This window comes from Mesoplodon mirus (genome assembly GCF_964341445.2).
Source record: "Mesoplodon mirus genome assembly, chromosome: 3".
In the NCBI taxonomy this organism is placed as follows: Eukaryota; Metazoa; Chordata; class Mammalia; order Artiodactyla; family Ziphiidae; genus Mesoplodon; species Mesoplodon mirus.
Genome location: NC_138978.1, coordinates 140,702,235 through 140,725,330, shown reverse-complemented (window position 1 = coordinate 140,725,330; position 23,096 = coordinate 140,702,235). Strand labels below are relative to the sequence as shown.

The 23,096-nt window shown below is 36.7% G+C and overlaps 1 long non-coding RNA gene across 1 annotated transcript in view; it reads left to right on the top strand.

Annotated features, from left to right (window-relative positions):
• Positions 1-23,096, top strand: part of LOC309800337 — a 49,260-nt gene that overhangs the window by 18,044 nt on the left and 8,120 nt on the right. Inside the window, exon 2 of the long non-coding RNA XR_014293444.1 lies at positions 17,388-17,514. This is a non-coding gene — a long non-coding RNA (uncharacterized lncRNA). The remainder of the gene's footprint in view (positions 1-17,387; positions 17,515-23,096) is intronic.

The window sequence follows — 23,096 nt, the reverse complement described above, 5'->3', positions numbered from 1 at the left end:
TGTGGCAGCGGCCTTTCTGTTTCCTCAGTCAGGTGCTCAGAGGTCCTTGTCCCAAGGTGACAACTAAAGGAGACATGTAAGAGGCAGCTTGTGTAAGTTTTGAAGACTGGAGCACCAGAAGATTGGGGCTTCGAGGGCACACATGCTTCGTCCCTCATCCTTTTCTTAAGGGTTTGGTGGAGTGACCCTTTGGCTTCTGGTATAATGTCCAAATTTCATCATGACACCCAGCCAGGGGGTGGCATGGTGTGGTCCTCCCGCTGCAGCCGCGGCCAGGACACTTGCACCGAGGAATGTTGCTCCTCCACCTGTAGATGAGGCTTCCCTGGACATCTTCCTTTTGGTCTTCCTTTTGTAGAAGGGGCTGCAGGGGTTAGGGAGGGGACACTTTGTTGAACGTGCCTTCTGGTCGGCCCCGCACTAGTGGTGGCCTGCCCCCACCTTGATTTGTATGTTGGAAACACGGAAGAACAGCCCGTGAGCCCCCCACAGGACCTTCCTTGATGCCCAAGTCCATCTGAGTCCACCTTTTCGGGGCACTGTGGCCAGCCACTGGAAATGCCCCAGTCTGTCTGAAGAAAGGGACGCTTCCTAAAGAAATAGCTTCTCTAGAATCCCACCAGGCCGGACACAACTGGGAGATCCCTGCCTCTCCTCCAGCTTCATCGTTGAGCTCTAACTCCGCGCCGTGTGTCTGCGGCGTGGGGCTCTTGGTGAACAGACGGTGTTCTCTTCTGTATAGGGGCCGACGGGGATGCTGGTGGACAAAAGCCTGTGTTAGGACAAAGAAATGCAGAGGGATAGCCTGGCTGGCTTTGGGATTCATAACATATCTTTGGGCTCATAACATATCTAACAAGATATAGCAATCTTTTTTGATTTTTTTGAAGTTTAAACAAATAGTGTACTCTGCATGAATTTTGTCTTTCAAATGCATCATTCTACTGTGGGATTTATGATGCTATAGTACTAGTTTACGAAGAAAGTGTAGTAGGCTTCACATATCTCCATATCTTATATTGATGGCATTTAAATTCTAATACCAAACTGTTATTGTTTCATAAACTAGGAGAAAATTGCGCTGATAACAAGCAGGAGAAGCTGGCAGAACCAATAGATTTTCTACTCTTTCTTTCTATTGTTTGTAAGCCTAGTTACCCTAGTTGACCAGTTAATGACAACACATAATGAAATTTTCCTGGCTGCTAATTAATTAGCTCTAATTTCACTAGTTTTGTTACTGGTAAGGCTTCCACTAATTCTATGTGTGAATGTCTTCTTACCCTACTCATCCTATTTTCCTCTCTGAGCTTCCTCATATGTAGAGAACCCATTTGATTGACTTAAGAGTCAGAAGAGACTTACAATCAGAGAAAAAGCAAAAAAGAATGACTATAATGCCAACTAGTATAACTATTAATTAGAACTTATGTTTTGAGGATTTTCAGACAGAAGAGGGGTAGAAATGATAATAGTTTAGTTTTAGGAAGGCTGTAGTACACAAATAGAACCCCAAATCACACCACAGATAATTTTCCAGGAATTTAATATATCTGATATACACTCAATTTGTGCCCATGAATGGTGAGCAACTGGAAGTAAAGGAGAATCACAGAGTTACATTTCCGGACAAATCAGGTTATCAGAATGATGCAATAATGACAGTTTACCTCAGTCACTTCTTAGGCTTTCTTATTTACTATGCTAAATGTTAAATGAGATTGCTGAGTAAAAGCATTACAATGACTTCAGCATTGTGGGACATGAAACACAGTGAGAACTCAGAGCAGGGAAGGAAATAAGTCAGGTAAGCAGGAAAAAGAATTGAAAGAGCTGAAAGATGTATTACTTGGCTGTCAGGTGTTAGGAGAGTTTATTTGTGCTTTTTCTTAATCTTCATAACGCTCTTGTCAGAATGGTAGTAACATACCCATGTTTTTAGATGAGCGACCTTTAACTGTAGGTTGCACTTGATTGTCTGCCAGGTTTTCAAGTCTGTGATGGGGACAGTAATGTCAGAAATTTCAATCCCAGTCAAATCAAGAGCTGGTAGAAACACCATTAAGGAAGTGCATAGTTTTGACCCAAATTTAACCACATTAAAATGTTGTCCTTTCTTCTCCAGGATGATAGTCTGTATTTCAAGAAGAATTCTAATTCTTGCCCCATAACAATTTCTCTGAGTTCTTTGTGCCAACTAAAGCCTTTGATTGATTTTCGTATTAGCAAAGCCCTGGAATTCTATGCAAAATGCTATGAATAGTTATCTACCTATCTAATTATTTTTAGCAAAAGGATGCAGAGCCGTTATCAGATTCTCAAAACTCAATCAGATTATCTAAGAGTTTACATTAAATGAGGTAATGAATGCCCTTTCTGGATCCAAACATTATAATATTTTTAATCCTTACCGTGGTCCCTGAAATGTCTATTATCTCTAATTATCGGTAAGGGAACTGAGGCGTCGTAAAGTCTTAAGTAAGTGAGAGGTCTGGAATTCAAATCCAGGTCAGTTTCAGTCTTGAACACCACTAATTCTATAGCCTACACTGCATTCTATACTCTTACTGTAGATAATCAATATATGTTCATTTATTTCCTCTACCCCAGTTGGGGACAAAGAACATGGGTGTGTGAAAGAAAGTACAGATCAGTTTTAATGTAAATGATATAATAATAATGCTAGTCAGCAGTTACGGAATATTGATATTGTGCTAGGAGTTGAGCATTAAGTACTTTACAGGCATTCTTTTATTTAAAATCTCATATATATAATACCTACCTTAGGAAGTAGGTAATATAAATGTGCCAAGGTGATTGAAATAACGTGGTCATGTACAGGCAATGAAACTGGGAAAGAGTTTTCTGGGCTGATGGTTGAATTTTGGCCAAGACATTAAGGGGAGAAGGGATGAGCACTGGTGGGGAGACTGAAAACTTATTCATCGTAGGGAGAAAGCACTGGTGGAAGCATTGTGCTGCTTGCTTAAGAACTGTTACCCTCATAACCCCAAAACTGAGGTTTTGCTGAAAGCTGAAGGCAGATTTCTTGCAGTGTGAAAAAGAATTTACTGATATCTCTTCATCTCTTCACGTTTGAACACGACTGTTTTGCAGATTGGTTGAAATGACTCAAGTTCTCTTTCAGATCTGGACTAAATGTCTGTATCACAGCATTAGGGCCCATGGAGCAGCATTTGCAAGCCCATACTCCCCTCCCCCCTTTTTAGTGTCTTGCGCTCCGGAAAAGCAGACAACAGCAACAGCAACATCTTATTTCCTTTTATCTATAGTTATTATTCATCTTGTCAGGAAACCCATTTGATATATTTATGCCAAAATATAAATGAGATTTCTCCAGTTTTATTGAGATTGAATTGAAATATAATATTGTATCTGTCCAAGGTGTACAATGTGATGATTGATATATATATATAGTGTGAAATGACGACCACGATAAGTTTAGTTAACCTTAATTCACATAATTACAAATTTTATTTTTGTGATGAGAACTTTCAAGATCTACTCTCTTAGCAACTTTCGAACATAAAATACGGTATTGTTAACTGCAGTGACCAAGCTGTACATGACATCACCGTTACTCACTTATCTTATAACTAGAAGTTTTTACCTTTTGATCATCTTCACTCATTTTCCTCACCTCCAACCCCCAGCTCTGGCAACCATCATTCCATCCTTTCTATCATGAGTTCAGTATTTTAGATTTCACATATGAGATCCTAAAGTATTTATCTTTCTCTGTCTGACATTTCATGTAGCTTAATGCCCCCCAAATCCACCCATGTGGTCACAAGTAGCCAGATTTCCTTCTTTATCATGGCTGAATAATAGTAGGTTGTATGCACCCCATTTTCTTCATCCATTTATCCACAAAAAAACAGTGAGGTTGTTTCCATGTCTTGGCTACTGTATTGGGTTGGCCAGAAAGTTCACACAGTTAATGAATACACTGTTCAATAAAACTTGGTGAAAATGAAAAATGTGTCTTTTATTTTTACTTAAAATAAATCTTTGATAAAGCCAGCTAGGCATCCCTTTGAGTAATGACTTATATCACACTGAAATATTTTAAACATATGAACAGTAATAGCTTAAATGACAAATGTTACTAATATTGACACAATTGATCAAGGAGAATATGTTAGAATATGTTAAAATGCAGATGGACAGTGAAAGAACAAATATAACTTTTAACTAAATATTGTCTTGATATTTAGACCATTGGTTAAGAACATGATAACAGGTTTCATCCATTTCAAGAAAGCAGAATATTTGCAGATCACTTAACATTTACTAGGTATGTTAGTCTGGAAGGATATATTTCATTTACATGTGTCATTTAATTTAACCACATCCCTCTGTAATAGATAGTGTTATCCCTATTTGCAGATAGGAAACAGGCTCAGAAAGATTAAGAATGTTACCTAATTCTAGTAAGTAGCCAAACCTAAACTGATCTAATTCCGGGGCAAAGCTCCTTCTGACACATCAGTGTGGGTCTTTATCTCTTTGAGAATTGTTGAACATTAAAAACCTTCTTCCAGGTAAATGCATAAAGAAACAACATGAGCAATGATATAACAATACAAGTCTCACTAAATAATTAGTGTGTTTGGCCTTGCTTTTGCTGATAGATCTTTTGCAAAATTGCTTTTCTCTGAGATAGTGGACTTCAAATATTTTCTTTGAAGACTTTCCTAAACTATACCTATCAGAAAGCTACTTTTCTTTAAGGCTAAAGAAAAATGAAAGCTTACTTAACTACACTTAGGTGCCACGGTCATACTATGGACTCTATACCTGCCAGGATTCACGCTAAGATAGGGTGGCTCCGCAAACTGTCCATAGTACTGTGATTTCTTTCTGATACTTTGAAGTAGAAATAATTTAATAACTATTCACAAAAGAGAGAAACACTGTTTCTTGGTCCTCAGTATCATACTGCTGTAGGCTAATTCTTTCTCTCTTCTGTTGCCCCTTAGTATAGAGAGTGTGTTTTGGGGACCCTCCTTCATGATCTTCTCCATTCCAAGAGCATCTTACATAAATCCAGGACTTCTCAAGCAGCCAGTTTTGCCAGATGGTCTTAGGGTTGGTTGGACCCATATATGTATAATCCTGAACTTCTCAAGTAAGGTCCTTATAGAGCATAATGGCTAAGAGAATTGGTGCTGATACCAGACCTGAGTCCAAATACTGCCTATGCCCCTAACTAGCTGTGTAACCTTGGAGAAATAACTTAAGCCCCTTAAAGGGATTAGATTTCTCACCCGGAAAATGGTATAATAAATGCATCTACCCCATATGGTTAGTGTGTAAATTAATGTAACTTGAGATAGTGCATGTTAAGCATTAGCACAGTGCCTGTCTCTTGTTAGTCATACCTGCTTTTATTATTAATTATTCTCTTTATATTCCCAGTTTCAGCTAGGTGCCTAACATATAATAGTTGTTCAGCAAATATTTACTGGATTGAACTAGCTCTGAAATTTAAGCATTGGGTCAACAGCAAAGTAGTCACCCCACCATCATTTCTCCCACAGAAAGGGAGAATAGATGGAAGCCAGCCATCATACTTTCTTTTCTTATTCTAAACTTCCCATCCAGGCCCAGCAATAAAATAATCTTCCTGAACCCCAACAATTTCGAGAATTTTTCAAATCACACTATTTGAAAATAGTTGGGTTTCCCTAATCTAATATGTCCCCAGACCCCAAGGTCACCAAGCTTATATTAATGAAGTCTAGTTAAGATAAATGATTACAGTTAGTAAACCAACTGCTTATGAGCTCATTGGGCTTTTTAAAATTTACTATCTGCACTTCATAGAGACACAAGTAGTTTGCTTTTGTAGGACACTCCACAGTCAAAGTAGTCTTTTAAAAAGCACAAATCAGATGCTATTATCGCACTGCTTCTAATCTCTAAAGGCTGTCTATTGTAAAGAGATGAAAATTTCAACTACTTAGCCAGGTTCACAGGGACCATGTGCTCTGGTCACTTACTACATGTTTCCCTGACCTTCATGGGGTTCGAGGCACAGTTGTCTTTTTCAGTCCCTCAGATGCAACAAGCTCTAGTTCTTGCTCTCCCAGCTTTAGATTGGCTAATCCTTCTACCCAGACCAATTTCCCTCTGATCACTAAGGTCTCGGTTCAAACGCCACCACTACTATCTTGACCAAAGAGACCTGCCTCCTCACTGCCTCTCCATCCCACTGTCCAGTCGTATTTCTGTCGCTGTACAAAATGTATTTACATGTTGACTCTGTCTTCCTCCACCACTGGACACTTGCTTAAGAGCAAGGACTTTGTAATTTTTTGCTCACCACTGAATCTTCCAAGGCTTGCAGCAGACACTGGCACATAGAAGGTGTGTAGGAAACGTGCGTCTAATAAATTAATAAATATGTGAATGGAAGAAAACTGTAAAACACTAACACAAGAATATTCTTCTTTCAAAAGAATAATGAAAAATAATTTCATTCAATAAGAGTCAATCTTAGTTACTGATACATGACTTAGTAGTTCCCATTCAATTAAAAATGTTCCATTTTTTTCCTGATACTTCACAAGTCATTAATTAAATGTTGCTCGCTTTTAAGGCCAATCTGTGAGACATTATTTAACTTGTCTACTCTAAAGTTCCGGCATTAACTCAGGCGGGGCTTCACCAAGTACTGATCATGTGACCTTGGCCTCTCATTGCCTCAGTTTTCTCATTTGTAACGTGGGTATAATAATAGGCTTATTTCATAGGCTTATGAGGAGGAAAACCTCATATATATATGTGTGTGTGTATATATATATGTATTTAAACAGTGTCTTAGAATAGTGTCTGGCACATGGTAAGCTTTATAGAGTATTGACTGCTGCTCCTAGTACTGTTATTTTGAGAACTAACTGTTGAGAATAATCCTTCATATACTGGTTTATTCCACTGAAGATAAAGGAAACTAATAGAATATTAGAAATGAGATTAAACACAGAAAGCCAGTAAAATATACCAAGACAGAAGATGATGAGAGTGTAAAAGCATAGAAGAAAAAAAACGGTTTTTGTTTTTCTTTTTCTTTTTCTTTTTTAAAGAAGGAAAGAGCCTAGAATTAGGACAAAAACTATTCATTGGCTATACTGACATGGAGATCGCTGGTGACCGTCATAAGTAAAATTTCAGGACAGTGGGCAAAGAGCTTACGGTGAGAGAAGTCAGATGGATGTAAATTATAGAGTAAATGGGACGTGAGGACATGGAAACAGTATATGAAGATAACAATTTTGAAAAGTTCAGACATGAATTGGCTAAAGAAGATATGCAGGGATTAGGGGAGGAGGGAGGCTTTCATGTTACACGTATAGTTTTTAACATTTTAAGTTGGAGTTACTAGTCTAGAATGAGGTTGAATTTTGGCAAGAATCATTCGTAAGGAGTAGCTGTGTTGTAGAAAACGCAGTGCTGTGAAGTACTTGAGAAGATGAGGGAAAACGAAATGCTGTCTGTAGTGCACATGGCCTTTTAACTTTCACTCCTGTAGTAAAAGGGAATACAAAGAGCAACGCAAATGCTAATGAATTAATGGATTTGGCAGTGGACTATTTACTGACTTCTGAGTTCTTAATGAGCTATGAAGCACCTCACCAGCTCAGAGTGAAGGAAGTAGAGAGGATGGAGGGACATTTGAGGAGGGCAGGTAAAGCTTCTCAAAAAATAGTCCTTAAGGAGAATTAGAAAGAACGTACTGTAAGTCACAGCAATATTTCCAGTCTTGAAAATCCATTTGAAGCTGGTGATTATTAATTTATTGGAATACCAATTTGCCCTGCCACATGATTTTTCTCCAGCTACCTGGATATAAGTTACACAGAGTCAGAAAAGAGTGAGAGATAACAATCGAGGGAAAATACAATTAGTATTTTTTTTTACCTTTTTCCACTTCCCCGCTCCAACTCTGGGGAGCCTTCACGGACATGACTGCCCTCCCAGCCTCCAGCAGCACTCTGTTATCAAAGAATTCAAAGAAATGGAACATAGGTTTCCAACTTACTAATTTAGCAAAATCAAAAATTATATATAATGTCTTCTGTTGGCAAAGATTTTTGCAATATAATTTGGTTCCATCTTTAGACAAGTAATTTGGCAATGTCTAGCAAGATAAAAATGTTAATAGGTTTTTACACATTAATTCTAATTCTGGAAGCTTATGGCAACAAATAATTTATAATCCCCAAAATTATTATATAAAGATGCTCATTGTCATGTCATTTGTAATAACAAAAAATTGGAAACACCTTTAATTGTTAACAATAGGAAAATAGTTAAGGAAATTATATCCACTTAGTAGAAAGCTACACAGTTACTATATTATAATTACAGGATGATGGAGCAAAATAGAATAATGCTTAATAAAGAAAGAATGAAGAAAGCTGACCTAAAATTGTGTCTTCCTTATGACAGTAATTATGTAAACATATAAATATTTATTAAAACTTAAAACCAAAATAAGGTTTTAAAAGCTCTGTACCAGTAATGGGGATTTTATGTTTGTTTCAAAATATTTTTTAACATAACTCTTATAATTTTGTTTTTTCTACTCCTTTTCTTAAGAATTTCTGATTATTACCTCATTTTTCATTTCATAGTTTCAAATAAAGTCAGCAATTTTATCATCAGGGGAGATTAGACTCATTTGACAGTTCATAATTCCAAGTTATTTTGTATAAAAAGACCATATACACTTGTAGGTACTTTCAAAAAATAAGATTTTTAGAATTTTTTTTTTTTTTGCTTAGTCTTTCCTAGTATGGAGATTAAGCAAACTACCTAAAATTGCCAGCCATTCTTTTTTCGTTTTTCTCATTTTATTCACAGAAATGATAACAAATGAGTCTGCAGTTGCCTCTGCCAATTTCTTAAATCCTCTATTATCCACATTATAAAATCATACTAATATGAATGATTCCAGTATTTTCAGAGCTCTTTAGTTATTATACTTTAGCATTCTGTATGAAGTATCTTATGTAAGTGTAAAATTTAGACTCAACTTCTGGAAGCTTTTGATTTCTTGGTTCAAAAGTGAGAGATCCTTAGTTCAGCCATATGATTAACAATTATTGTATAGTAGGAATCTCCTAAGTTATTGTTTTATGGATACCTGGCAGTTTTCTTGCCATTTCTCAGAAGTTCTCTATTAAACACATTCTCTCTCTCTCTCTCTCTCTCGCTCGCTCGCTCGCTCGCTCGCTCTCTCTCTCTCTCTCATACACACACACACACACATACATTGTGATTAAAAGCACAGACTTTGGCATTATGAAGTCTAAGGTTCAATTTCCAGTTCTGTAGTTTCTGGGCCACCTCACTTTAGGCAAGTAACCTAATATCTCTTAACCTTGTTATTTTCATCTGTAAAATGGAGATTACAATTATATCAGACAATCCTCAAAACATCCGTAATGATTTTAGAGTTTCCGAGTCAGGTACAAGCAGGCACTCAGTAAATGGCTAGTGCTTTTATTACTTTATTATTATTTAGGTCTTGATTTTCCTTGAGTCTGTGAGTCCCCATAATGAAATGTAATTTCCAGTAGATTGAGTAACACCTGTGTTCACCAAAAATTGTAACTGAGTTCATTACTTTCTGTGAAACCCAGATTAGTTTTCTGCCTTTTTTTCTGTGCTGTATGTAGGTGTTCAATAGATTTATTTAATAAATGAGTGAATGCATGCGTGCATAGATGAATTTTTAAATGTTTCTTTTTGAGAAGGTAGAACAGATGTGACACAGTTGAACAGATAAGAAAATAGTCCATGGAAAAAATAGCAAAGTCACATATGTGCCCAGGGCCAGCCTAAGGAGAATTACTTTTTTTTTTAAGGGGAAATGTGTTGAATAGCTTATTTTAATTATTTTTAAAAGTTAAGTACAGGGACTTCCCTGGCGGTCCAGTGGTTAAGACTTCGCCTTCCAATGCAGTGGGTGTGGGTTCAATCTCTAGTCGGGGAGCTATGGTCCCACATGCCTCACAGCCAAAAAACCAAAACAAAACAGAAGCAGTATTGTAACAAATTCAACAAAGACTTTAAAAAGTGGTCCACATCAAAGAAAAAAGTTAAGTACAAAAATTTGCTGATGATTAACATATTTAGCACCAATAAAATAATGTGAGATTAGCTGTACTAAAACAGAATGTTGAGCTACATTCACATTAAGTGACATTATATAGTCTAAATTTGTGGAAAACTTCTGAAATGGCTGATAAAAAGGAAGATGGTGAGTGATCTTTGAGCAGAAAAAGACAGAAAGAGAAATGGCCTTTTCTACATCCTATTGTGCCTCTAAGTAAAATGCTTGGTAATCTAGCTACGAAGCTATATGTCATTTGGCTTTAGGCACCTACTGTGATTTACCTTGTGAAGATCAGATTTTGCCATGGATAGGATCTGTAAATGTATCACACATTCCAGTACCATTGGCAACCACAGCTACCAAAAACTCCAATTTAAATTGATGAACCTAATATCAGGTGATAGTATCATTTCCTTGTGGGTGTTTTGGGAAAAGGTGGGTAGGAAATGTATAAGAGTGAATACTTTATTAACTGAAAAAACAATTCATCATTTTGAAAACATAAAATACATTAAAGTTGTTATAGCATCAGGCATTAATATTTCACTGTACTTTAGTCATTGCCTACAATCAACATTTTCTGCCCTTTGAAAGAGAATCATGCTTGTGGTATGCATTAATCATATAAAAGATTAAACACTGAAAAGAAATTCAGCCTTTAAAGACAACTTGCTTTGATTTATTCAGTGGGTTCTTCCAAAAAGTTAATACCAAGAATTATTGCTTGTTGAATTGGAGTTACAAATTCTTTCAGAGTTACTTAGTATTTTCTGTAATATCAGTATCAAGGAAGGTAAAGCAAATTTACATATTTATTAGGAAATACAGGCACATAATCATAAAACAAGAAAACACAGCCGTTTTTATAGACTTTACTTTTTAGAAGTGTTTTAATTTTACAGAAAAATTGAGAAGATAGTGTAAAGTGTTTCCATATACACTAGACCCATTTCCCTCTATGATGATCCACTTACATTAGTATGTTACGTTGTTACAATCAATTAACAAATATTGATACATTATCATTTACTATAGCCCATACATTAGTCCAGTTCCTTAGTTTTTACCTAATGTCCTTTTTCTATTCCAGGATTTCATCCAAAGCATCACATTACATTTAGTTGCCGTGTTTCCTTAGGCTCCTCTTGGGTTTGATAGCTTCTCAGATTTTCCTTGGATGACCTTGACAATTTTGAGTACTTAGGTTTTTGTAGGATGCCTACTACTAGAATTTGTTTGATGCATTTTTCATGATAATATTGGGATTATGTGTTTTGGGGAGGAAGACCACAGAGTAGAAGGGTTATTTTGTCAGATCACATCAAGTGTACAAAGTATCAATATGCATTATGAATGCTGAGGTGGACCTTGATCACCAGACTGAGGTAGTGTTTTTCAGGTTTCTCCATAGTAAGATTACTGTTTTCCCTTTTTCATACTGTACTTTTTTGGAAGGAAGTCAATATGCTCAGCCCACAACTAAGGAATAGGGAGTTATGCTTAAGATGGAGTACTACATAAACTATTTGGAATTCCTTTGCACTGGAGATTTATCTATTCTCCTGCGTTTATGTATCCAATTATTTATTTATATCAGAAGAACTCATGGATTTTTATTTTATACTTTGGGTTATAATCGAATTCTACTTTAGTTACTTTGTTCCTCAAATTGCTCTAGTCCTGACCCTTGTGAACTCTTTTCAGTTGGCTCCTGTGCCACTCTGAGGTATCCCCATCCTATATATTTTTTTGGAACTTCCTTGCTTTCTGACACTATAAGATGGTCTTGCATATAAATCTTGTATATTTACTGCCCCAGTCCTAGAATCAGCTATTTCTTCAAGGATAACTAGGTCTTTTTAGTGGAGAACGGTATTAGACAGCAGGATCTGGGTGTGGGGTGCGCTAATTGCTGCTCAGATGTCATTGCTTCTAGATCTTCTCAGCTGACAGAGCAAAGAGATATGTGTGTACATTACCCATGTATATGCACATATCTGTAAGTATCTCTCTACATGACCATGTGTATTAAGGTAATATGAAGCAATATTAAGCTAAACATGAATGTATATTGATGTTTCCAACTTTAATCTGTTACCACATAGATCATCTTAGCCTCATCTCTTGCTTATCTTTAAATTTCAACTCCAGCAAAACACTTGGCTTTTAGAAGTATGAAAATCAAATTGTAGCAACTTTGGGAAGCCACATCATCTAGCAAAATAATTCTTAAAGTGCAAGGTGTATATCATCAAATTTTAATTTACAGTCAGCAGTACTTTTTAACATCAAAAGGCCTCCAGACCTCTGCTTCCAAGAAGATGAAGTAGCCCATTTCTCCCAGGTTCTCCCACTTAAAACTAAAACCCTGAACATAACAACAAACAAACATAGGAAGACGCTGAAAGGTGGAAATGAGAAGGCAGACTTAACTAAGGACTTTGGGACTTGAGGAATGACATGGTGATGAGTCCCCTGTGTTTCCTGTTGCTTCCCATACATCCTGGAGAGGGTATTACAGGACCCCCAATCAATAACCACCAACAGAACAACAGACAAAAAAGCTTCAAAAAAACCCCTACAAAACCCTGTTCCCCCTAGCCAAAGTATGAGGAAAGGGGTTGCTAAAGACAGAAGACCATTTGGGCAATAATATACACACCACTCGAGCCAAGTGCCAGTGGAATATACACACTACTCGAGCCAAGTGCCAGTGGAATATTGCACCCATCCCCTATGTCCTGTTGTTTCAGTTGGGCCAAGGTAGGATTTGATCTTCTACACCACCCCACTCCTGCCCTCCAGAAGAGCCAGCGCTCTGATTCCCCACCAGGGTTGTTTCAGTGTGGTCCAGTGGTGAGCTGAGCCTCCAACCCTTTCCATGAGCAAACAGACTTTAAAAGGTGGTGCCTGACAGGCTAGTTAACACTGGGCTGCCCTCACACAGTCGTGGGGTCCACTGGTGGGACTTAGCCTCCATCTCTCCCTGACATCAATAAGAATAGGGTGTTACAGATTGGAGGGAGTAGGCACCCCACTAACCCCCAACACATGATGTCAGTGAGACCCACTGGGGTGCTGAATCCCCATAACCATCCTGAGGCAGTAAGACAGAATGAGTTGGCACAAGCAGGGCTAGTTGGCACTTCTCTTCCTCTTACCCTGGTGTCAGTGGGGCCAGCAGGTAGCTGACCCTCTACCCACACCCGGCATCAACAAGAAGGAATGAAGCGGGAGGAAGGACAGCAAACACTTCACTTCTCCCCTCCCCTGGTGTCAAGAAAACTACTGGGGAGATGAACTTCCACTCCTACTAAAAGGCAACACAATGATATTAATGTTCCCACTTTTGGGGGGAAGGTGTCAGAAGGGCCATAGGCTAGCTGAACTTCTACTTGATCTGTCTGCAGTGAGACAATATAAGTGCCCACTTTTGCTGGGGTATTGTCAGTAGGGCCCAATGGAAATCTGTACGTCACTCCCCAGTCCTCATACTACGCCTCAAATAGGATGACTTCCTTCTAAAAAGTAATAATAAAATTAAATGGGATACAGAGTCATATAATAACTCACAATGTTTAGAATACAATTGAAAAATACTCATGACACCAAGAACCAGGAAATCACAGAATAAATGAGAAAAGACAATAAACATACACCAACACTGAGATAAAACATCTATTGATATGATCAGACAAGGATTTTAAATAAGCTGTCACTTAAATGCTTCAGTTAGCAATTATGCGTTCCTTGACAGAAATGGGAAAAATAGAAAATGTAAACAAAAAACTAGAAGTTATAACAATAAAAACAAATGAGAACAGTAGAACTGAAAAATACAACAATGAAAAGTCTTTGCTCAAGAGTAGAGTGGAGATTACAAAGCATAGAATCATGAACTTAGAAGAGATCAGTACAATGTACCATATGTACAGAGAAAAATAGACTGAGGGGTAAAGATGGGAGAAAGAACAGGATCTCAAGAACGTGTAAACAGTAACAAAAGCACTAACATTAATATCATCAAAGTTCCAGAATGAAAAAAGAGAGCAAGTAGGACTGACAAAGTATTCAAAGAAATCATGACTAAAAAGTTCCCAGTTTTTTAGAAGACATAAACACAAATTCAAGAATCTGAACAAACCCAAAGAGGAAAAACGCAAAGATATCCTTGCCAAGACGCATCATAATTAAACTTCTGAAAAGTAGAGACAAAAAAAATCTCGCAAGTGGACAGGCAAAAACAATGCATCACTTATTGAGAAACACCAATTCCAATGACAGCATATTTCTTGTCTAAAACTCTGGAGTCAGAAGCATTGACATAACATTTTTCAAGTGCTAACAGAAAAGAACACTCAGCCACAAATTCACACTTTTATCTCCACTTTCTTGTTTGACTTACATTAATGGACTACTAACTCATCTTTCTATATCCGGGACTGCCGTCACCCTTCTCCAAAAATCTAGTCACAGTATTTCCAGAGTGATCGTTCTGAAAATGAAACAAATGTTTCTTATAAAAATACCTGATTGTGTTATGAAACTTGTCTCTCTTCTAAGTTACCAGTTAAAATCCTTCAGTGGATTCCCATCTTTCTTGGAGTAAAATCTCACATCCAAACTCTCTTTGTCCTTTTGGGCTGCTGTAAGATTATATTGCAGGTTGGGTGGCTCATAAACAACAGGCATTTTTTTCTCACAGTTCTGGAGGCTGCAAGTGCAAGAATAGGGTGCCAGTATGGTCAGATGAGGGCCCTCTTTTGAGTTCCAGACTTCTCATTGCAACCTCACATGGCAGAAGAGCTTCAGGAGCTCTGTGGAGTCTCTTTTGTAAGAGCACTAATACCGTAATCATTTCCCAAAGGCCCCTCCTACTAATACTATCACCTCCGGAAATTAAGATTTCAACGTATAAATTTGGAGGGGAACACAAAGACTAGACCATAGCACTTAGTATACATACATGGACCATTCAAGGTCTGGCTTCTAGCACCCTCTCCATTGTCTTCTTTTCTTACACTGCAGTGAGCATTTCTTTCTTTTTTTTTTTTTGCGGTACGCAGGCCTCTCCCTGTTGTGGCCTCTCCCGTTGCGGAGCACAGGCTCCGGATGCGCAGGCTCAGCAGCCATGGCTCACAGGCCCAGCCGCTCTGTGGCATGTGGGATCTTCCCAGACCGGGGCACGAACCCGTGTCCCCTGCATCGGCAGGTGGACTCTCAACCACTGCACCACCAGGGAAGCCCCAGTGAGCATTTCTTATACTGATTATGAATGGAACTCCTTTCTGGACTGATCCTTAACCATTCATTTTCTGGCAAACATGAATTTATCTTCTCTTTTCCTCAAAAATTCACCCTTCCTTCATGTTACATATCCATTTCAATTGCCTTCTACAGGAAGCCCTACTGATATCCCCCATATACTACTCTCCACAGCATGCATTAAGGTCTTACCGTGTCTTCCTATAGCATTCTGTAATAATTTTTACGGTAACTATGGATTTTCTTGTTTGAGTGTCACAATACATTGAATTCTAGGTGGCACGATAATGATTTTAGTAACAATAACACTGGTGCCTAGTTTAACCCATGGCATACTTTAGGTGTTCAATAAATGTTTATTGAATGAGTGAATGAATGAATGAATGAATGGTCAATTTGAAATCTTAATCATGTTACTTTTCAAAAATCTCTTAAAAGATACCCACAGTTTTCCAGAAGATTAGGGACTTAGGATCTTCAACTTGATTTAATAGAAGAATTTTTACTCATACATCATGTTTAAATACCGCAAAGTAAAACCATTAACCCAGGAATTTAAGGTTATCCATTTGGACTTGCAAGCCAATAATTAATATATTCTGCCCCAACTGTATTAGATGGTTTCATTGATCCACTCATATCTCCCCAGCACTCATCATTCCAGTATATGCTGATAGAATCATGCTACCACCTGCAATTATCCACCTTAGGGCAGGCCAGAAGTGTACAGGACTTAATGTATCTGGGTGTAGCTTTCAACCAAGGACAGAGGGGACTGGAAGATAAATACTTCAAGTTTCTCACCGATTCTTGGGATAACTCTGAGACATGTTCTGTAGAGTTTCACAGAACTCCCCTGAAGTACTGGCAGCAGTTCCCTACAGGAGTAATTTATTCAGCAATGCACCTCTTTTGGCTTCCTTCCATGCCTCCATTCTCAATTCCCACTCCACTTCTGAGTTTTCTGGAAGCACCTCCCAGATGAACAGTTTGCATTCAAATTATTGCCTCAGGTTCTGCTTCTAGGGGAATTCAATTTATAGCCTCCTACCAATCCGGTGCTCCTTACAGAGCCATCACTGGTACAAGTACCAAGGCATGGCACATTTGTATCACTCCTCCTAAATCCTAATATTTTTAAACAGATAGGAAAGAGCATGACCTTGAAGAGAAAAATAATTTATATGAGAATAGCCAATGGATAAAGGGAAGGAGAGACAGTGCCATTTGTTTTCCATTAATGATAGTGTGAAATTTATGGGCAGATGGTCTAACAGGTGTGACTATAATTTGAGGAGCCTGCTCCCTTGGTTACAGAAGACTGCTATTGTTATTATTATGGAGGCACAACCTCATGACTTTATTGCTTCACTTGATGTAGCCTTTTCCTTTACCCTTAAATCTTTCTACATCACTGAATTGCAGCCAATAGCTTTATTTTCTCCCTATGGCTCCATCACAAAAAAGACACACATGTGCACACACACACACACACACACACAGAGTTTTGTGTATGCCAGTGCTTGAAAAGACAAGCTCATGGTGCATGTATGCAATGGATATTGTACATTACAGGTCTCTGTGAAATAGTCTTCTGCAGGTTCCTATGTTTATTTTATGAATAATTAACTTTAGTAAAGTTAATTTCCTGAAGATCTTGATAAAGACTGAAGAAAGGAAGTAAATTTTAAAGAAAAAGACTTAGAAACTTGCCCTTTTTGCCCTCTCTTTGTATCTTAATGAACAAAGGATAACTGGGCCTTTTTTGAAGTCTTTGCTTGAGTTGAAGACACAAAATGCAACCTGTACTCTTATAATATGTTTAGTTCATGAGTACACAAACTTAGAAACCGTGAATTTCCCTGAAGTTATTATACCATTTAGAAGATGTTTGCTTGGACGTTTACTTAAAACCAAACAATTGAGGTCTATATGTCCAAATAATTTCCTTTCTCTCTTGCTGTTTCCATTTCAGTTTCCTGAGTTTCTGGGAAGGCCTTGTTTCCCCAAAGGAACGATTTCTGGTAGAAGTCTGAAGGTCTGACCCAAGAAAAATAATCCAGTATAGCCAATGAATTGAGGACAAGAAGGTTTCCAATCAGGTAGGAACATTTAATCTCATACATTACAATCACCTTAAGTAAGGTGTGCTGATAGCTGGATATGATTTAACTTCTTGGAAAAAGATGCATATATAACCTACCTCACAAGGAAGTTGGTCTCAATTCCCTTAGAGGTTGTGGTGTTTATCAGAGAGTGCCTTGGGGGAAGACGAATACAATAACAGTATGATGCTTTTTTTTTTTTTCATTTTTAGCTCATTGTTGCCACGTACACTTGGTGATCTTGGTGCCTGTGGTTTAATCCCAGGAGGTTAGACATGTGGAACAGCACATTAACCCTTTTTAGTATTTTCTCCCAAGACAAATCATTTTTATAGGTTGTCTCCATGGTCTTCTAGTTGCTTATCAAAATTAAGCATCAAGTCTTCTAAGTGAGCAAAGCCCCAGTCAGTGTGAGGAAATCAGCTTAGTTCTTATTGGGGCACATCTTCTTGGTCTTGGCACAAAGTGAGTTCACATAGGGAGTTAGAAGGAGGAGAATGGGGCATGCAAAAGGGGAGTTCTCTGTTCTCATTTACCTATGCATGTTGAAACTCCACTAACAGTTTTATTTTCATTAGCAATTTGTGATAAAAACTTAGGGTAAAGGGAATAATGAAGCTGTCCCATTATATGGCAGGACAAAAGATAGTAGTGACATCAAAATCAGGGCCTATCCATCTCATTTGCAGTTATCTACTCAGTGTTCAGCATGGCATTTGACCCCTCATCAGTATTCAATAAGAAGATGCGTGTTGAATGACTTAGGGATGAATTAATGAATGAAGAAAGTTAATATGGTAGAAAATGTGTTTTATCCTTGTATTTTCGTGTGTTGACTTCTATATTCCAAGACCCAGAACTGTAAGTGACACATAGAATATAATCAATAAAATTTTGTTGAAAGAATGAATGAGTCCCCACAATTCTAAGAATAATTTTAAGACCAACACAGACCCCATATCTGCCAAGGTCTATGACAGAAGTATCCAGAGATGAAAGCCTGGATCTCAGCTAGTGGTAGAGCTGACAGAATTTATCTAGTTTTAATAATTTACATCTCATCCCATTACATCTAGGCATAGTACCTACGTGAGCCATACAATTAAATGTTGACTGAAAAAAAAATGCACAACCGGAAAGTTGAGAATTATGTTTTATTTGGAGGACATACTTAGGACTTAAATCAGGAGACAGCCTCTCAGATAGCTCTGAGGGACCCTTCTGAAAAGGTAAGGGAGGGCACAGGATATTTAGGGGTTGTTGCAAAAAAAACCCCAGGTAGTTGGAACATCAAAAGATTACTGTTAATTAAAGAAACTAAGTTAAGTTAATAAATTTAGCACTTTCCTATATGTGGTGAGATGCAGGAATCTGGTCTCATGGAAATCTTTCCCTTGATATGCACTTTAATTATCTAGGGCCAGTATCCTGTTTTCTCCATCCTGAATCCCCTCAGGGTGCTGATGGCTTGATGGCTGTAACATCCTTTGTTACTGATACCGCAGGCTACATTCTTTGTCCACGTAAATGACTTGAATATGGATAGTAAATCTGTGGATTTGCAAAACGTAATTCTTGGAGCATTTTTAGAAAGGCAAAGTTAAGGGCAATTTCAGAATCACTAGCAGCTAAAATTGCTGTTTATACTTTTCCACCGGTAGGTAGTAATCTGCTGTTGCTATCTTCAGTATTCCCAAGGGATAACAAAAGCCATTTAATTCAAGAAAGAAATGTAAAATTTAGCACAATGCAACTTCCACAAAACCAAACACACAAACACACACCCAACTCTCGCAGATATGAAGTAATAATCTAAAATAGAATCCTGGAACTAATTGCAAAAAAAGAGCAAATGTACTCATATTGGATAATTTTATTCTTTTATTAATGTTTGATATATATACATATATGTATTTATTAATAAAATTCAGAGTTGCTATATGGAGAAATAGCTCTGTACCAATATTGTCTTTGTATGTGTTTATCAATAATGTATGACATTGCCTCCTATGCTCCTTTTCCTTTATTCTCTTGCAGGCAGTAGATGTAGTTATCGGTTGTTTTTAAAATTTCTAGGCAGCCAAAGGACTAGTATCACTTAAATAAAGAAGGCAAATTGTCCCAAAGTAGGAACAGTTTTCCTTCATTATGGAACATAAAGTCCTCATATGAAGGGGGAAGAATTTCATAGCTAAAAGCTTTCAACTACAGAAGATTTATGAGTAACTATGTATGTTGTTTCAAAGTGGACTCTCTATAATTAATGTCTAAGGGTTATCTTTGGTATACAATGGATTTTGATTTTTAAAATATTATTAGATAATATACAAAAGAATATATTTAATTGTATGTAAGTTATGATAAATAATAAAAACTCCTGAAACACACCACCGAAACTAAGAACTAGAATCAAAACTGCTGAGTCTTCTCTCTGTTCTCTACCCTGATCCCACCTTCCTGCTTTCACCCAAGAAATCACTCTGATCTTGGCTTTATGTTCAACATCCACATAATTTTTATCTGATTTTGCTTATTATTGAGATTTATAAAATTGATATCATACTTTAGTCTTCTGTGCTTGCTTTTTTTACTCAACATTATATTTCTAAGGTTCACCCACTTTACTTTAACTAGTGTTCATTCATTTGTACTACTGTATAATATTTTATTGTATAAATACAAGAAAATGTCTTTATTATTCTATTAATGATATTTGGGTTGTTTTGGGCCTATTACGGACAGTACTTCCATGAACATTTATTTTAATGTTTCCTGGTAGACATGTGCAAGATTTAACATAAGTAAAAGAGTAGACATACTAAGAGTAGAATTGCTGAGTTGTAGGGAATTCAAATATTCAACTTTAAAAAATAACGTCAAAATGTTTTCCAAAGTTATGGAATCAATTTTCATCCCTTTTGCTCTATAGCTTCACCAGTTAGAATGGCCATTCTAGTCTTTTGTTCCTTGTATTAGTCTGCTCAGGTTGTCCTAGCAAAATACCTCAGATTCAGTGGGTTAAAAAACGAGATTTATCTTCTCACAGTTCTGGAGGCTGGAAGTCCAGGATCAAGATGTTGGCAGTTTTGGGTCCTCCTGAGGCCTCTTTCCTTGACTTGCAGGTGACCACTGCTTTCTTGCTATGTCCTCACATGGCCTTTTCTCTGTGTGTATACATCCCTCGTATCTCTTCCTCTTCTTACAAGGACACCAGTCATATCAGTTAGGGCCCCACCATTATGACCTCATTTAACCATAATTATGTTTTTAAAGTCCCTGTCTCCAAACAGCCACATTGGGAGATGGGGCATCAACATACGAATTTTAGGGAACACAATTCAGTCCATAACAATTTTAATTTGTATTTCCCTAATTACTGATAGGTTGAGAATCCTTTCATTTGTTTAATAGTTGCCTATGTTTCCTATTCTATGAAAGTCCAGAGAATATCTTTTGTCCATTTTTCTACTGTTTATCTTTTTCTTACTTATTTCTATTGTTTTTTAAATACAAGCAAATAATCCTTGGTCAGCTATATATGACACAAATAAGTTACTTCATGCCTTCTCACTTTTTCAATGTTGTCTTGTGATAAATAGCGGCTCTCAATTTTAATGAAATCAAATTTATCTTTTAGCTTAGTGTCTTTTTGTTCTACTTAAAATGTCCTTCCCTAGTTTAATGCTACCCAGATATAGTATATTTTCTTCTGAAAGTTCTAGTGTATCTTTGTTTTATATTCAAGCCATTAATTCACTTACAATCGACTTGTCTGTATTATCCAATTTCTTTGTTTTCTTATGAATAATTAAGTTTTCCAGGACCATTTTGGAATGAATGGATTTTTTAGGTGTGTCTGAGCTGTTCTTGACCATTCACATAAATTTCAGAATTGGCAATCCTGTAAAACCTCTATTAAGTATTTTTATTGTAATTGTATTGACTATATAAATTAAGTTGGGGAAAATTTACATCATTATGATGAGTCTTTTCTCTCCATAAACAAGATGTACCTCTCCATTTATTTAAGACTTCTTTAATATCTTTCAATAAGGTTTTATTTTCTCCATAAATGTCTTGCACATTTTTATTTAGATTTATTCCTAGGTAGTTTTTTTTTTCCATTTTAAATAATTTTTAAGCTCTCTCTTTGTTCCTGGATTATAGAAATCCAATAGACTTTTGCATCTTGAGCTTATATCTAGCCATCTTGCTAATATTGTTTTTTAGTAAGAGAGAGGATTTTCTTAGCAAAGAGGAATAAATGTAAAATTAAATAAAAATGTTATGGGTCAGCTCTGGTCAATAGAACTTTCCATGATAATGGAAATGTTCTTAGTGCTGTCAAAAACTATAGCCATTAGTCACATATGTTTTTAAATTTTTAAATGTAAGTTCAATAAAATTAAAATTTAAGTTCCTAAGTCAAACTTGCCCACATTTCAAGTATTTAATAGCCACTTGTGACTAATGGACACTATACTGGACATTGTATCTCTAGACTATTAGACTGTGAAGCCATGGTGTCCCGGGATTTTATCTTTGTCAATGGCATAGTGAGATCTTTCATGTGACAGTTATTCTGTTATTAAAAAGAGAAGTTACTTAACCTAGTCATCCCTAACTTTTTGAAATAATCCAACATAGCTTTCACCATCCATGAATTTCTTGAATCATATTTATGTTTCTAAGCTATTTCTTGTGTCAAGTGTTCACTTTGTAGCAAGTTCATTGTCCTAAAATGGCACAAGAGGTTCCCTTATTCCTGATAAGCTGTGATTGGATGAAGAAGACCTTGTTACCCTGCCTATCTGGTTTTTATTATAATCAGATGTTAATCTGTATCAGTCTCCATATTCAAAATTCACCATCAAAATTATATGTTATTCACATGATGGTTGTCTTTATTTCATTTAGCTAGTATCATGACCTTATAAATGCAGTTTTGGTCATTTTCTCCTAAAATATCATATTTATCCATGTGGAAATACATCTCCTACTTCTTTGCCCCCTTTAAACTCTTCCTGTAATTTAATCCTCATGAGCTTTATTTCCCCTAATTTTAATTACTTAATATTTTGTAAACCATTTAAGAGATCACTGGTATGCTCTTTCTTTCAATCATCTATACATTTAAACAGTGTGTTGCAATAAGAAATAGTACTGGTAATCAGAAGACTAGAGTCCTAGTTTTACCCATAAAAATGAACTATATGTGCATTTAAATAAGGCTTGTATAAGTTTTATTCTGATTCTAAAATTGTTATGATTATTTAGAAAATTATGTTTGAAATATGACATTATTCAAAACCAATAGAGGTTTGAAATCTATTAAAAATCTACAAAGAATTCAACTATTTCACCTTTTTCCCTGATTTGATATTCAACTGTAATCCTTCATCTTTCACTTACAGCATGCTGTAGCTGCTGTTGACACAAAGACAAAATATAATGTCTAAATATTGTGTACTTGTTTTTTAAATGAAGACTTTTGTTTAAAATTGTCTTTTACATAAATTCTTGATTCCCTTTTCACAACTTTTCCATTCCCCATGCTACTGCAATCAATCACTCATGGT